This window comes from Triticum dicoccoides, chromosome 6B (assembly GCF_002162155.2).
Source record: "Triticum dicoccoides isolate Atlit2015 ecotype Zavitan chromosome 6B, WEW_v2.0, whole genome shotgun sequence".
NCBI classification, from domain to species: Eukaryota; Viridiplantae; Streptophyta; class Magnoliopsida; order Poales; family Poaceae; genus Triticum; species Triticum dicoccoides.
Window position 1 is genome coordinate 196,835,635 of NC_041391.1, and position 15,051 is coordinate 196,850,685.

Genomic DNA, 15,051 nt, shown 5'->3' on the forward strand with positions numbered 1-15,051 from the left:
CTTGGTGGAGGCGGCGTCCTAGGTGTGCACGCGGCCGCAACCCCGGCGGGCGATGTCCAGTCGGACTAGGCGCGATGGTGACCAGCATGTGGTCCCGGTGAATGGCATGGCCTGGCACCGGCGACGAAGGGTCTCCGCTCCCGTCTCCGAGAGGCGCTGCCGCCAATGGCGGTAGCAGCCACCAGCCCTATGCGCGGGACTGTATGGTCCTTGGCCCAGAGGCGGCGTAGGCGTCGCGTGAATCTCGACCGGCGACGACCCCCGACTACGGCGGCGCACGGGAACCAGCGCCTGCATACGGCGGTTAATTTCCTAAGGGAATTAGTAACTGCACGAGAAAGAGAAGGGAGAAAATCCTATCTCTTTGGCGATTTTGTAAATCAGCCATTGGATTATTTGTTAATCCTAGAGAGGTCCCCGCTTTCTCTGATTTAAGGCATATATGCTTATCAGATCTTGCGTTTTAGCCCCTTGGCTTTAGCACTTTGACAATAAGATTATTGTTATTTGCATGTTAAGCCATGGGCTTCAGAGCAAATGTGCAGGGTAGACCATTGGTAAATTGCATAATAATGATTATGCATAATTTTATGTCATGTAAAATGACCGTTTGAGGCCCCCAAGTCCTCATATGTGTTGCATAAGTATGTTTATACTTCTGCATTTATTTGTATTACATGGGCAATACTGCTGCAAAGCAATATGTTGATTCCATTATTTGCATAGAATATGGAATTTGCTTGCAAGTTTGGAAACATGAGGTAGTGAAGTGTATGACACTGCCTGACTATGTCAAATTTACATTTGTCACAAGGAATCGACAAATGGTACCTATTGCTTAATTGCAGGTTATCCAAATGTTATTGTGAGGTCTATATTATGTCATTCTGACATAATGACTATCTTCAATTTTCCACACAACTTATGGACTGCATTATGGCAACGAATTAATTTCGTTCACAACTGTGAGGTGTACATCACCATGTGATGACTACCTTCAATGTGTTTTTAATTAACATAAGGTTGTGAAATGCAACATAAGAGTGAGGTCTACACTACTTAGTAGTGATTATCTCCATTTGTTCAAAGCAAAAGTGAAGGCACAAAATTTATGACATAGCAATTATGAGGCCTACACCGCTGGTGCCTACCTTCATGAGATTTTTCCAAATACTTGTCAATTTCACAGCATTTGTCATTGGTTGTGACTATAGTGTCACATACTCCATCAGGAGATGAATCCAAGGCATTGGTGACTATGCTGCATATTATTCTATGAAGAGAATTATGCAAAACACTTGCATATTTTGGTGATTACCTTCCATGCATACACAACTTATGAGACGCCATCATAGCTATGAATTAAGTTTCATGCACAGCTGAGAGGTTTATGCCATTTTTTGGTGACTACCTTCATGTGTTATAAATAACATATGGTTGTGGGGACTATGATCAATGGGAACTGTCCATAAGAGTGAGGCACCACTAGGTGGTCGGCTATCTCTATGTGTTTTAAGAAAATTAAAGGCTTGTCCCTTTTGAGGTGACTACCTTTAATTTGAAGATCTACACCATATTGTGGTGTTCTTCTGGAAGGCTTGCCCTATGAATCACTAAGAATCACCGTGACCATGATTATGCTTAGCCATAGCATTTTCATCGTACTTAATTTACTGAAGATAAATTAATGCATGAGTATTTCATGCATCATATGACTGACCTTTTCGAAAGGTAATGCGATGCGATGACATTAGGTGGGAATAATTATTTGACATGGGTCGTGGACATAGTGATCTTGTCGACCCATGGCATTGTGGCCATAAAGACTCCACCTGCAGAGAATGTCATGGTTATTTATAAATAGCTAAAATGTGTATATTTGCATTTATGTGACATCGCTATGACTCGGTTTATAAACTGAGTATGTAATGGATAATGAATATCCATTTTCCCTCTAAGGCTTCATTGAGGCGAGATATATTGTTATAAGCATCACACGAATGATTGTTCATTCGTATTAAGGACTTCAAGTCTGTTGAGGCTTATTATTCTACTGTCTATAAATCAACACTAAGTTGAGATTATGTGATAAGGCGGCTTCAGATACATATCTGACTATAAGTCCTTACTGCACTTTACATTTTCCTAGGATGGTAAACAGAAATATCATCTTTGTTTCAGGTTGCAATGCCTAAAATTCATGCTAGTACTCTTAGTACTAAGCAATAGTGGTTAGAGAATCACGAGGAGTTGAATGTAAAGTGAAGAGAAAAAAATGACAAGCAGAAATTGAGTGTATATCTCAAAAGGGAATGGATCATTTAATTTAAATGATCATAATGACAACTTTAAAGTTTGTCAAAATGGTGGTTTTACGAAATGTCGTACTAATGATTACCAAACGGTCAAGTATTGGGTTGAATCATACCACCGGCTCACTGGAGGAAAATGATTTTAATGGGATAAGTTTGAAGTTCTACTTCAAAAGAAAACAACCAGAGAACATTCTGGCATGATAAAAGGGGAATAGACTCCTCTATATTGATGATATGCTTGTGGAATGATATTCCAAAGATATTTTGGAGATCTCGTGTAGTCTCCTAGTTATCCTTAAATATCATTGGCCTATAATTGTACTACTACATATTGTATAAATTGCAACATCTTGTCCCTCGGACATGATAGTTGAGATAATTGAGTGTATGAATTAGTTTATACTCAATCTTGTTGCATATATAATAATTTTTCCTCCTTTGTCATTATGATATTGGACGATTAGAGAAATTATTGACAATTCTGTTGGCTCCAACTTGACAAGTTGCAATATTCCCAACAATCATCAGATTGGAGAATTAATTTTAAGGCACTCTCACCTTAAAATTTGAAATGAGACAGCCAATACTCTTGATTGCATTCAAGAATATGTTTGGATTATTCAACCATTATCTGGGTTATGTTGGTACTTCATGGTGTTCATAGACGCATCTAGAACATGGTCTTAGATGTGTATCATTCACACAAAACCATGTTTTTACTGAATTAATTGCTCAAATTGACGAATTTAGAGCAAATTATCCTCATGTGGGATACTTCCATTGGAATAGAAATGTCGTTGAACTTGATTACGAGCATTCAATGGTTATATTCAGTATATAGTACATAACCAGAATGGTTTGGCTTGATCTCTTATGAAAGAGATTCAATATTGCATAGCCAATGTTGTAGAATTGTGATTTACCAACATTTTGTTGATGATAACATGTGGTCTCACACTCCGCATATTTGATCTAAATGAGATCAAATGATACTTCACCCCCTTGCAGTTTGTACGTGGAAATAAGTGAAGTATTTCCCATCTACGGTAATTCGGTTGTATACCGATATCACCACCCTAGCGTACATTATGGGCCTTCATATATGGTTGGGATCTATGTGAGGAATAACTGTGGTATGTTCGTTAATCCTCCGAATACCTTAACACTTATAGGGGAGTTATTTGCAGCCCATACGCTGATTGCTTTTGCAATAAGAACATTTTCTGGCATTAGGGGGAGATGAGTACCACAAAGAATGCCAGGAAATGGATAAGAAATGTCATAGACATTTTGTCCACGTACTTAAGAATCTGAAATGCAGGTTCAAGTTATGAAAAATTGGCAGCATATTGCAAATAATCTACCAAGTATATTTACTGATGACAAAGTTGTCACTATGGTCAAGTACCAGAACGAGTGGAGGTACCTAATAAACCACTCGTCTACCTAGATGAGAGCAAGAGGGGGATAATTCTAGTCGCATGAGATTAAGTTCTCATATGTTTCGGCGAAAACAGAGGAGATTGACCCCTCGATCAGTAAATATGATTCAACCTCTGGTTGAATGACACCTGAGGGTTGCGCCACATCCAAAGTCCAACACATATGTGCACATATTTTTATGTGTTGGGACATCGAAACACCTTGACTCCGTTGTTGTGGGAAATCACAAGGAGTTAAGAGGCGTAATAAGAATTCCACAATGATATTGATTCATGAGAATCATATATGAGAAATTCTACATATGTCGACATAAAATTCTTTCGAGAATTGCTAGAATCCTTTTGGGCCCTGAACCAAATCCATGGAGAGTGTTGTTGCACTTATATTGGTTCAAATGAAAGGAAGCAATTAAGGAAGATTGACACTCGCTCATCAAAAGAGAGGTATTTACCATTGTAAAATCTGCTCCTCATAAGTATGTTCTAGAGGGAAGAGAAGTGAATTTTTGTTTGGAAACAAAAATAAATGAGGTGGTGAGAAAGCGAGGCTTGTAGCACAAGGGTTTTTTGCAGAGACCCGACATCGGTTACGATATAACATACCTTCTTGGTATGAGTGGAATTATGTTTCGATACTGAATGTTAATGGTAGTATAGATCCACACGGTTGATGTATGTAATGTCTATATACTCCCATGGGTCAATTAGTTTGGATGTATATATTGAAGTCATTGAATGACTTAATATTTTGAATCCAAAGGTAAATCGCAACATGCATGTGTGGAACTTCTGAAGTCATTCTATGACTTGAAGTAGTCAGAGAATTGTGTGGTGCAACCGACTAAGTGAGTTATTCCTTGACAAGGATTACTCTCATACTAATGATTGTTGACGTGTATTCATGAAGAAATCCTGGGTTGGACTGTACATCACCTTAATTTGTGGTGTCGATGATCTTATGATCAAAGTCTATATAAGACATGAAATACACACAATCATGTTAAGATGGATATTTGGGTTAAACCAAATTATGCTAAGCTTATGACTTGAGCATATTCCCCTAAGATATCAGTCTTCATATATCCGAAAGTATTGGAGAGGTCCAATATGGATATATTATGTCAAAGACACATATGGTCATGTTATACCTAATATGGGATATAGATCCTTGAGACATAGGGGAGATGGTGAAGTGATAGAGGAGCATGAATTGCCATATCTAAATACCATCGAAGCACTCATATATCTTGCAAAATATGTCAGGCCTGACACTATAGTTTTTGGCAATTTATTGAGAGTGCAATTCTCTGAAAGGTATAAGGTTTGTGTAAGGAATATCCTGGGATATATCCAAGCTAGGCACGAAGGGTCTTGATCAATTTCATTCGAAAAATCAAGATGGGACCATGGTTTGATATATTGATAGTGGCTAATTATTTGATCCCACAATGTCATATCAAAGACTGGGTTTGCTGGAAGAGTACTTTGAAGAAAGTATTCAGAATATACTCTAAGCGAGTCCTTCCAGTGATCATTCTATATCATTTGAAGCATCAGAAAATATGGATGACTTCATAGAATGATTGGCCACATGTGAAATCATGTGGAATTATCATTATCTACCAAGATAATGTCACTTGTATTGTTTATTGGTTATATTTATCCTTGTGAATTACAAAAATGTAAGAGGATAGTATGCAAACAAATTATTGTGATATTCACAATGTCTCTATCTATATATATTTCAGAACTAGGTTCGTGGAATTGGTATGAGATATTCTTAAGGTTTGCAAATTTCAGGGGGAGTAAAATCCCAAGTTATAACCCGTTGGTGATCTTGAGATCACTCATATTGTACTCCTTTTCCCTTTATGAGTTTTCCATGATGTTTCTCATATAAGGTTTTTAACGAGACAATAATATAAATACAAGTGCGGATATGTGCCATATTGGTTTCTCCTTATATTTTTTCTACTGGGTTTTAAAGGAGTTTTCGATGGCACATTATTATAAGGTTTCTCCTCAATTTTTCTCACAGGTTTTTTGGAGGAGTTTTTAGTTTGCAATATACATATGACGAATTGATCAAGGGGGAGTGTTGAGAAATAAAAATATGTGATAAATTGTATGGGAGAGATGCCTCCCAGGAGGTGTCTGTTGGGGAAGAGGTGTCTCCCCAACACACCCCTTCACCATGTATATAAGTGGGTCTTCCATGTTGCAATGAAACGAATGGATCATTTGGACTCTTTATGTGTCTCTTTTACTTTCACTTTATAATAGATTGGTCCATGGGCCATGGCTGCCCGGTAGAGATGACTTTAATCGACATCGACATGGTACGACTGGGTAACTTGTAAAGTCTCAACGAGCTTAATCAACTAGAGTAGCTGTTTGAACTGATGATGGCACTTGTGAAACGCATTTCATCACTGACTAATCCATCGTGCTCAGTCTAAAACCATGAGATAGACACGGGAGTTCATGCCCCTGAATGGGCCGGGCCATTCAATTCATGCAAAGCATTCACTTTTTACACACACATTCAAGGATGTAGGGTTCACGGGCCCATCACGGCCCACTCTCCAGCTAGCCTTTGCTCCATCGGTGACTCGGTCCTCCTTCCGTACGCCGTACGCGCCGGACTACGGACGAAGCACGGCCAGCCGGCGTGGGGGCACCGGCAGCGGCCCACCTCACCTGCGACGCGTTTTTCATGTCGTTCTCTATTAAGCTCACGCATCACCCTGCATCGCTTGAAGCCGTTGCACCCCTCTCCCCGGCCTCCCCGATGGCTCCAGTTTTTCCAACTTTCTGATCGAAACAAGTTTCTGAGAGTTGGTGCTAGCTAGCTGCTGCAGCAGCCAGTTCCACAGTACGACATGGGCACCGACGACGCAGCTACTGCTAGGCCGCAAGACAGTGAAAAATCAAGCCCGGACCGCGTACCCCAACGCACGGATCCATGGATCGATCTTCTCGACGTCGACGTGACTTTCATCGCTCGGAAAGAAGATACGCACTTGAGCATTTCATTTTTCTTTGCCGAAGCTCGAAAGAGTCGGACGTAATGGGTTGCTTTCCGTTATTCGGCGACGACGAACATGGGTAGCTTCGCCAAGGCCGCGCGCCCCTTTCACGGCGAGGACACTATGATAGGCAGCAGGTACATGCCGTGGTACCGACTGGTAGGGAAGGGAAGCACGAACTAAGTTGATAACCTTGTTTGGTTAACTGATCAATCGACTATCCCAGTCAGGCATGCGTCAAAAGACAAAAGTAGTAATCGCCTTTGACAAGTTGTGTGGAAAGGTGGCCAATAGCAAAGTCGGCAAAGTCAGCCGGACGAAAATATATATCGGCATGATCATGCGAAAACTATATAAACTAGTAGAACGCCCATGCGTTGCAACGGACTGCATTGGCGACTTCGTTTTTTCTTTCTTCCATCCATCAACTAAAAATGTTCCTTGAGGTGATACGTGGATGGACAAATTTACAATCATACTAAAATATCAATGGTTTAAAATATATTTATCAAAAAAGTAATTCTACAACACATCCGACATTAAGGTTATGGTATCTGACAGATAGGGAACAAACACAATGATGACTTACCATCAAATCTCATTTATATTTCAGAACATGTTTTTCCTACCAATGTGTGCAAGATCTCTCTTCCAATCCCCCCTTCCCTCCCTCCCTCGATCTCTCTCGCTCACTCTCGCCCGATCTCAGGTGTGTTGCCTTCTCAAGAAGGCTCCAATGCTCTAGTAGCGGTCTAATGAGCTGGTCGTCATTATTCGGTGGTGACAACAACGATGAGGAGGAACACCGCAAGATGTTGCTGATGTTCTTAATCTCTTCCATGTGGTCATTGTCGCTACTGCATGGGGTGTCGTTCATCAAGAGGGCTTCAACCAAGAACCATAATTTGATTGACTACCCACAAAAAATAGAACTATTCTTTACAACTTTCCGAAAAGCTAAATATAATTCAAAAATAAAAAACAAGTCATGACTAAAATATTAAAGTGAGAAAATTATTACTTTTTACCTCGTAACAGATACTGTGGCATACTATCTTCCAATATTCCTTATTTAGTGCCAATGTAAATTCCATACATTAAATGTCTAGATCATCTGAAATGGCCATGAAATTACAAAGTGGGAAGGTGGAACAACATTTACACAAGTGTAGCATGCAAAATCAGCAACTTATGTGTATAGTCTACAGCTTCATCAAGGCAAGTAAAAAAAATCAGTCCGGCCTATAAGTTGTACATAAAAAACTGAAGTTAAACCAATGGACAATTGAAATGAATGGTGCCTACAATCGCTGTGACAACAGGCTCACCAGCAAGGTTGCACTTGTAGATCATCATTTTCTATGCAAGGAATATCTTCTCAACTGAAATCTCCATTAGGCTAGTCACAATGGGGAGGAACTTAGGAGTGACATCACACACTCCAATACAACTTTGCTTATGTGTCACATATTTAATGAAGAGAGAGGTGCTTGTGGTAACTAGCTAAGTTACGGAACATCACACACTTCAAGAAACAATGAGTCTATAATCTAATAAATACATCGTTGCATGACACTACATAGATGTTCCTACCTACTATGGAGGTAGTAACATAATCTAGAAAAGTGTGTAAGTTACTAGCTTATGTTCTTGCCCATTGTGACCAGCCTTCCAAAATCACCTCTGGTCATGAAGTAATTGGTTTCCCACAAAGTGTCATCAAAGTTTACAATGCCCTCTTGGTTTCAACCTACCAATTCAAAAAAGAATAACAACATAGCCGACATGGTCACGGCAAGCACGTATGTTTATAGGCACAGTAGATTTAGTCAACACAGCAGCTGAACGAAGCTAAGTAATCTGAACAATTTTACAAGTACCAAAAAATAAAACCTACCATAGAAGATGCAAGAAATAAAATTAGGCAAAACTTGTTCAACAAATTATGCTAAGGCTTTTGTGAACCAAGTGTATTCATTAAGGAAAGCACATAGAAGAGAACCAATTATGTATTTTTTGCCTATATAGCACATAATGGACTATAATGTTTTTTTACAAACAGGAGTAGATGTGAAACATGTCCTCGGAGAGACAAAGAGTTCATGGGTTCCAGAATCAAGTGTGTATATTAACAAAAAGTTGGACGTTATAACGGTAAGTTGTCAAGTGTGTATATTAACAAAAAGTTGGATGACATAACAGTAAGGCAACTCAATGAAAAGAAGAAACATCATCTGTGGTTGCCCTGGTACTTAACTGACATGCAAAAACATTTCATCACTGCAGAGAGTATCAGAAGTTCAGGAAGGAAAAGAAAAAAACATTAACAAATCTCGATAACATTACCATAATAATAACACAAAACAAGGATATTTGAATCAGATTTGTAATTCAGGCCCAAAAATGTATATACTATAATAATAACGCAACCATCAAGTCTTTAGTTAATTCATAAAGAGCTGATTGTTTTTAAATGTTTCAGTCCGCTGCTTCTGTATAACAGTTAAAGAACATAAAGAACCACTGCCAACAAATTTCAGTTAACTAACCGACGAGTGGATACATATCAAAACAACTAAATCTATAAGTAATGTAGACTAACAAATACGCATGACCATGAGTGCTTCACTGATTGCAGAAAACCAATACCTAGATAAGGTTAAGGATTCAGGCCAAAAATGCATACTACACTGATAACACACTACCAAAAAAAATCAGCAAGGTTCAGAATTCAGGCCCAAAAAAGGTATACTATATACTAATAATAAGTAACCAGGAATTCTCGATTTGCGTCACAATTCAGGCTCAAAATACATATTGTACCAATAACACACAACCATCAAGTTTCAGTTCATTTACTTAAGAATTGATTGTATTTCAATGATTCCATCTCCTGCTATTCTTTAGCAATTAAAATCAAGCTTCACCATGAAAATAGAAAAGATACCTAGTTCAGTCGCTCGTAGCTTTGGAGCATGCTTAATCAGTTTGTTCCTCATGAACCACATATCAGCGCACACATACAGACACACACGCGATGTGCTCAGCACCTCATGCTGCTAATCACTATGAACCTCTAAGTTGCAATGGACACACATGTATCATTGTCACTCAATGGTTTACCCTGCAAGAAGTAGGAACAACACTAATCAGAGATGATCAGGTTCAGTTGAATGGACGGATAGGCAGAAAAAAATCACCGTGCAGCCAAAAGTATACATCTTCCAGCTTCCAATTTTGGAAAAGCTTAAAAAATAGATATAATGTCATTTTTGTTTCGAAAGTATACATTAATGCGGTTGAAAAACAGGTCCTCTCTCTATTTAAACAAATAGATATAGATTCGTTTTCCATTCCAAAAGTATACGTTAACATGGTTGAAAAACAGATCACATCACCCCAGCTATTAAAAGTCAATTAATCTTTTTAGTAAACAAAAATTATACTCCATATTTCAGAATTTGGAGACGAGGCTAACTTTCCGTCTACTAAACCAACCAAGAAGAAATTCAACTCAGCCATGAGAGCTTTTAAAAAAAGGATTTTAGTGTGATCTTACCGAAAAAGGCTTTCGCCCTGCTTTATATATATAAAGCATCAATCAACAAGCAGCCAGTACAAACACACGCCCCGCAACCGCAACACACGCACACACCCAGGACAGGATACATAGGTGCTGAGCGTAGCAACACCACCCCTAGCACTACCCACGCAGAGATGAAGCTACATATGACGAACCATGTGCTCCAAGGCGGCGCCTTCAGGAAGGGAATGACACCGGATCGCCGCCACCGCCCGATCCAAACATCAGAGTTTCCCTCGGAACTGCATGACAGGCAATGAGAGCCGCGACGACGCCTTCAAGAAGGGAACGATCTTCGCCGTCGCCGGTCCGTCCGAAGATAGAACAGGTTTTCACCTCGGCCAACACTCATCGCCATCGAATGCCACACCCCGGACACCACGCCGCCCACACGGCCATGGTGACCGGGCAGCACCAAGGCACGGGCTCTGCCCATAAGCACCGCGCTACCACCACCAGGGCCGCCGCCCCAGCATCCAAGACCTCGACACCACCTCACCCGAGACACGTCGCACCCCAAAGGAACGACACCTGATCGCCGCCACCGCCCGATCCAAAGGTCAGTCCTGCTGCACCGTGCGTGAGACAAGCTCCGTCTAGCCGCGTAGGGCGCGGGACGAGCTCGATCCTGCAGCACCGGGACGCGAGACGAGCGGTGGACCGCAGCTGGGAGAGGACCAGCCCTTCGATGAAAGTAGCAACCGGACGCCGAGGAGAGGGATCGAAGGCCGAAGCAGTCCACTTGCAAATGAGCCGACGCCGGCGGAGAGGCCAACCGTCGCTGCAGCCGGAACCGCCGAGCTGCCGTGTAGAAACCAAGCAGCAGGGAGGCCACCATACCAACCCGCGCCGCTGTAGCCCACGACCAGAGCAGCCACCACGCCGAGCCGCTTGTCGGGACCAAGCCTAGGTCCGACACAACACGCCACCACCGGAGACACCTCCTCCCGCCAGCCCCGCCGCCAAAGCACCGGCAGCCGCGCCGCCAGGGTGCAGCCACCGCGGCACCGCCAGCCATCCCCGCCGCCGCATCCAGGAAAGGGCGCGTCGCTCAGATCTGGCCGCTTGCCCGACCGACCGCGTCCACCCCACGACGCGCCAAAGCCACCCCGACGACACCGGCCACAGTCAGCCGCCTGCCGAGGACCGCCGCTGCACCCTGCAGCCGGATCTCGCAGATCGGCGCGCGCCGCCGCGCAGCCGCCACACCCAGCGAAGTGGGAAGGAGAAGAAAGGAGGGCGCCCAGGAAGAGGCCCCGCCGCCGCCCTCATTGGCGCCCGCCCAGGCTTCGCGGGCGGAGCGCCTCCGACAGGGGCAAGACGAGAAGGGGAGAGGGGAAGTCTCGGCGGTGTGCGGGTGGAGTAGCCAGAGGAGGGCGACGCGGGGGTGTTTTTTCACTCTAGTGTGATCTTTGGTATTTCAGCTTCAACCGAAGCTAGCCACCATTCACAGTTAGACAATGTAAATTCAAATTTTAGATGGTTTTTCGTTTAAACTGAAGATATAACAGCCTATGCACTGCCACAATGGATGAACACAAAAATAATGTTCAATTAATTACTTAACGGCAGATAATCAGTGTACCACTACATGGTACCATAATAATTAATTAATTTGCAGCAATTCTAGAAATCATTAACTCTTAGACACTATAAAAGCAAATTGCAGATATATTTTTAGTTTAACCCGAGGCTACAACCTTATACGCACTACCACATTTGATGAACGCCATAACAATGTTCAGCACTACCACATGTAATCTGAATCTCCCCTGAACTTTTCAGTTTGACCACCCCCAGGCATATAATTGCAGCCTAACAAAGACAACATTGCTCCATGGGAGACTCATAGATTCAACTCGACCAAAGAATAAGATTTAATAATGGATTCAAATAATTAAGACGAAGGTATTGTCCTGTGGCCCAAGAGAAAAGATATGTTTGGTAATTGGAAACGTGTGTAGATACCTTGATGGAGCGGTCTTGTTCAAAGGCTAGGGAGGCCTTGGAGAAGACCACCTTCCGGGTGAGCAACTTCTGCAGGGACTACACGTTGGCGCCCAAGTCCCTAAGGTTGCCAATGCTCCTTTGGGTTTGAAAACCTTCTCTTCACAGAATTATAGATCAATTTCTGAATTCTGGAGGACTGTACATAACGCATACTTCATCTGGAAAAATAAAACTAACTATAATGAAAGCATCAATTGCAGTTGAAAAAATAGTGCTAAAGAAAAAGGAAAGCTTGTGGCTGCTAATTGATTGCAGCGTATGTACCAAACAAATTACAATGCACTAACACAACATGCGAATTTAAAGAACTCCCTATAGTGGATTCAACCACCCTGAACGAATGATATTATATATCAAGGGCATGCAGGTTTATATTTGTAACCAAATAAAGTAAAGAGTACATATTAACCAATGGAATTAACTGAAGCAATTAAATAAATTTGAGACGGTGACTACAAAGCATGAATACAATGAGAAACTACACAAATTCAATCTAACCATGTGTTAGTAGATTAGATGCTGCAAAAGGTTGTACAACCTTATGGGACACAAGCAGCCAAGTTAAACTAACTGAGGGATGAACTTACTCAATGAATCAACCACTTTGTTCTTGCCCCTGGCCTTATCAAACTTATACACAAGCAAATCTTGCATAGTTGGAGAAAATGAATATTCAAGATCGAGAAGAACATCTAGAAGCTCTCGTGCATCAATCTCATTAAGTTAGTTGATTGGTTCCCTTACAAAGAAGCAAGGGAATTTGTAGTTGTACTGTTGTAGCATCTCCCCCTTCATCCCTCAAACTTGTAAAACAAAGAGCTGAACTATTTTGCCCCTTGAAGGATCAAATATAATGTATTTGAAGTTAGTAGGTTAAATAAAAAAGTTTATAGAAAATAAGATCAATCTATTTATTAAACAAAGCAAGCTACAAATGCGAACAGTGTGGCAGACTTACATCACTTCATGTACCAAATATTAACTGAAATTTTATGGCATAAACCACAAACTTCCTGTATTGTAATGGATCACACACCAAAGAACTTACATTGTAATTAATTTTATCCTGCAAAATATTGTGAGCAATCTTAATTTCATCACAACACAAACTGCCTCTAGTTTTGCTGAAGGATAGTTACAAAAAGTATGGAAAAGCTTCCAAGCTAACGTTCCGTCAAAATAACCTTCAGTAAAGTGTATGTATGGAAGTATCTAAATAGTCCACCAAAATCAAAATGCTCCAGAAAATGGATCCTACAGCTAATCTAGTGCGAAGACCATTGAGGTGTTGTTAGTTTTCCTAAATCACGAGAACCATCTTGATAAGGAAATGACACATGTTTGGAAGATAATTATATCATAGTAGAGGTACTCGAACCCTGGGTGTTCATTTTGTTCCAGCCCTACTCAGATTTGTGCTAGTTCTAAAATAGTTAACAGAGATGCACAATGACAATGGGCACTAACCTGGGCCAGTGACCTAAGAATTTGGAGCGAAGATTACTAATTTTTAGCGCAACACACCCTTTGTTGGCGGTTAAAATACCTCATGTCTGGGCTCGTAGTTGAACTTCTTACTGTAATTCTTACTGTGCATCTTCCTTTTGAACATTTGTTCCAATGAACCTGCAAACCTGCATCCAAAACAATCAATCTCACGACTGGCCATAATAAAAAGGGCCATTTGCATTTCTGTCCCTAACTCGAACCACCTAATCAGATATACCCCTAATTCAAAAGCCTGCTCAAAAATGCCCCTCCGCCGTTATGTGCACTTATAGAAATGCCCTTCCGCTCCGTTACCATCCGGTCAAAGGCATTTGACCGTCAACGGGACGTTTTCTGGACATTTGTACCCCTCCCTCCATGTGTCCCTTACGCGTGGGACCCACTCAAAGAAAAAGAAAAAGAAAAAGCTCTCTCTGTCGTCTCACTTACACGTGGGACCGAAAATAAAAAATATCAATTTCACATGGGGCCCACATATCACCCACATGTCACCTCCCATCTACACGACGGAGCTTGAACTCCGACGAGCACGGGCGCTCCGGGGTTGGCTCGGAACTGCGCGGGAGCACGCTAGGGCGAGCTGTGAACGGTCCTGGAGCAAGGCGGGGTCACGGGGTGGTCCGCAAGGGCACTGGGAGTTTGTAGAGCAGCCGGGAAGCTCGCCGACGACAAGGTCCCGTGGCAACGGCGGAAGGCGCTAGGCACGGGCAAGCTACAGAGGGGGAGGGGACTAAAGAACGTGAGAAAACACATAAGTGGCTCACTTATTTGATGAAGGCATGATCCAGGAGGCTTGGGATTCACCAGAGCGACGACCTCGTCGTCCACGGCGGACGGTGGAGCGAGGTGACGCTGACACGGTGGCTCGGGAATGAAGGGCTCCGCAGCGAGGGGTCCACAGGGTCTGTAAGCACCAGATCTCGATGAGGCAACCAAGATAGAGCATAGGGACGGCATAGCAGAGGAGATCGAGGCGCGGCAAAGCATCACCGGAGGGGGAGAAGACGACATCAACCACACTGATTTGAGGCGTTATACTTCAATTAATTCGGTGTGGAAGTCGAGGATGAACAGGCGGATCCCTTGGACAAGGCTACGGGTCGTGGGGTTCCCGTTGGCCGCCTGCATGACGAACAACACCTGGGCGGACGACCATGATTCCC

General features: G+C 42.2%; 1 long non-coding RNA gene across 4 annotated transcripts in view; it reads right to left on the bottom strand.

Moving 5' to 3' along the window:
* Positions 1-8,475: 8,475 nt before the first annotated feature.
* LOC119326797 overlaps positions 8,476-15,051 on the bottom strand; it is an 8,551-nt gene continuing 1,975 nt past the window's right edge. Inside the window, exons 3-6 of one of the 4 annotated variants that reach the window (XR_005158184.1) lie at positions 13,847-14,013; positions 12,967-13,093; positions 12,338-12,537; positions 8,476-8,536 (exon numbers count right to left, since the gene is read on the bottom strand). This is a non-coding gene — a long non-coding RNA (uncharacterized LOC119326797). Of the gene's footprint in view, positions 8,537-9,868; positions 9,911-11,876; positions 11,889-12,337; positions 12,538-12,966; positions 13,158-13,846; positions 14,014-15,051 lie in introns of those variants that run through there. The other 3 variants (XR_005158181.1, XR_005158182.1, XR_005158183.1) reach the window with 3 other exon arrangements.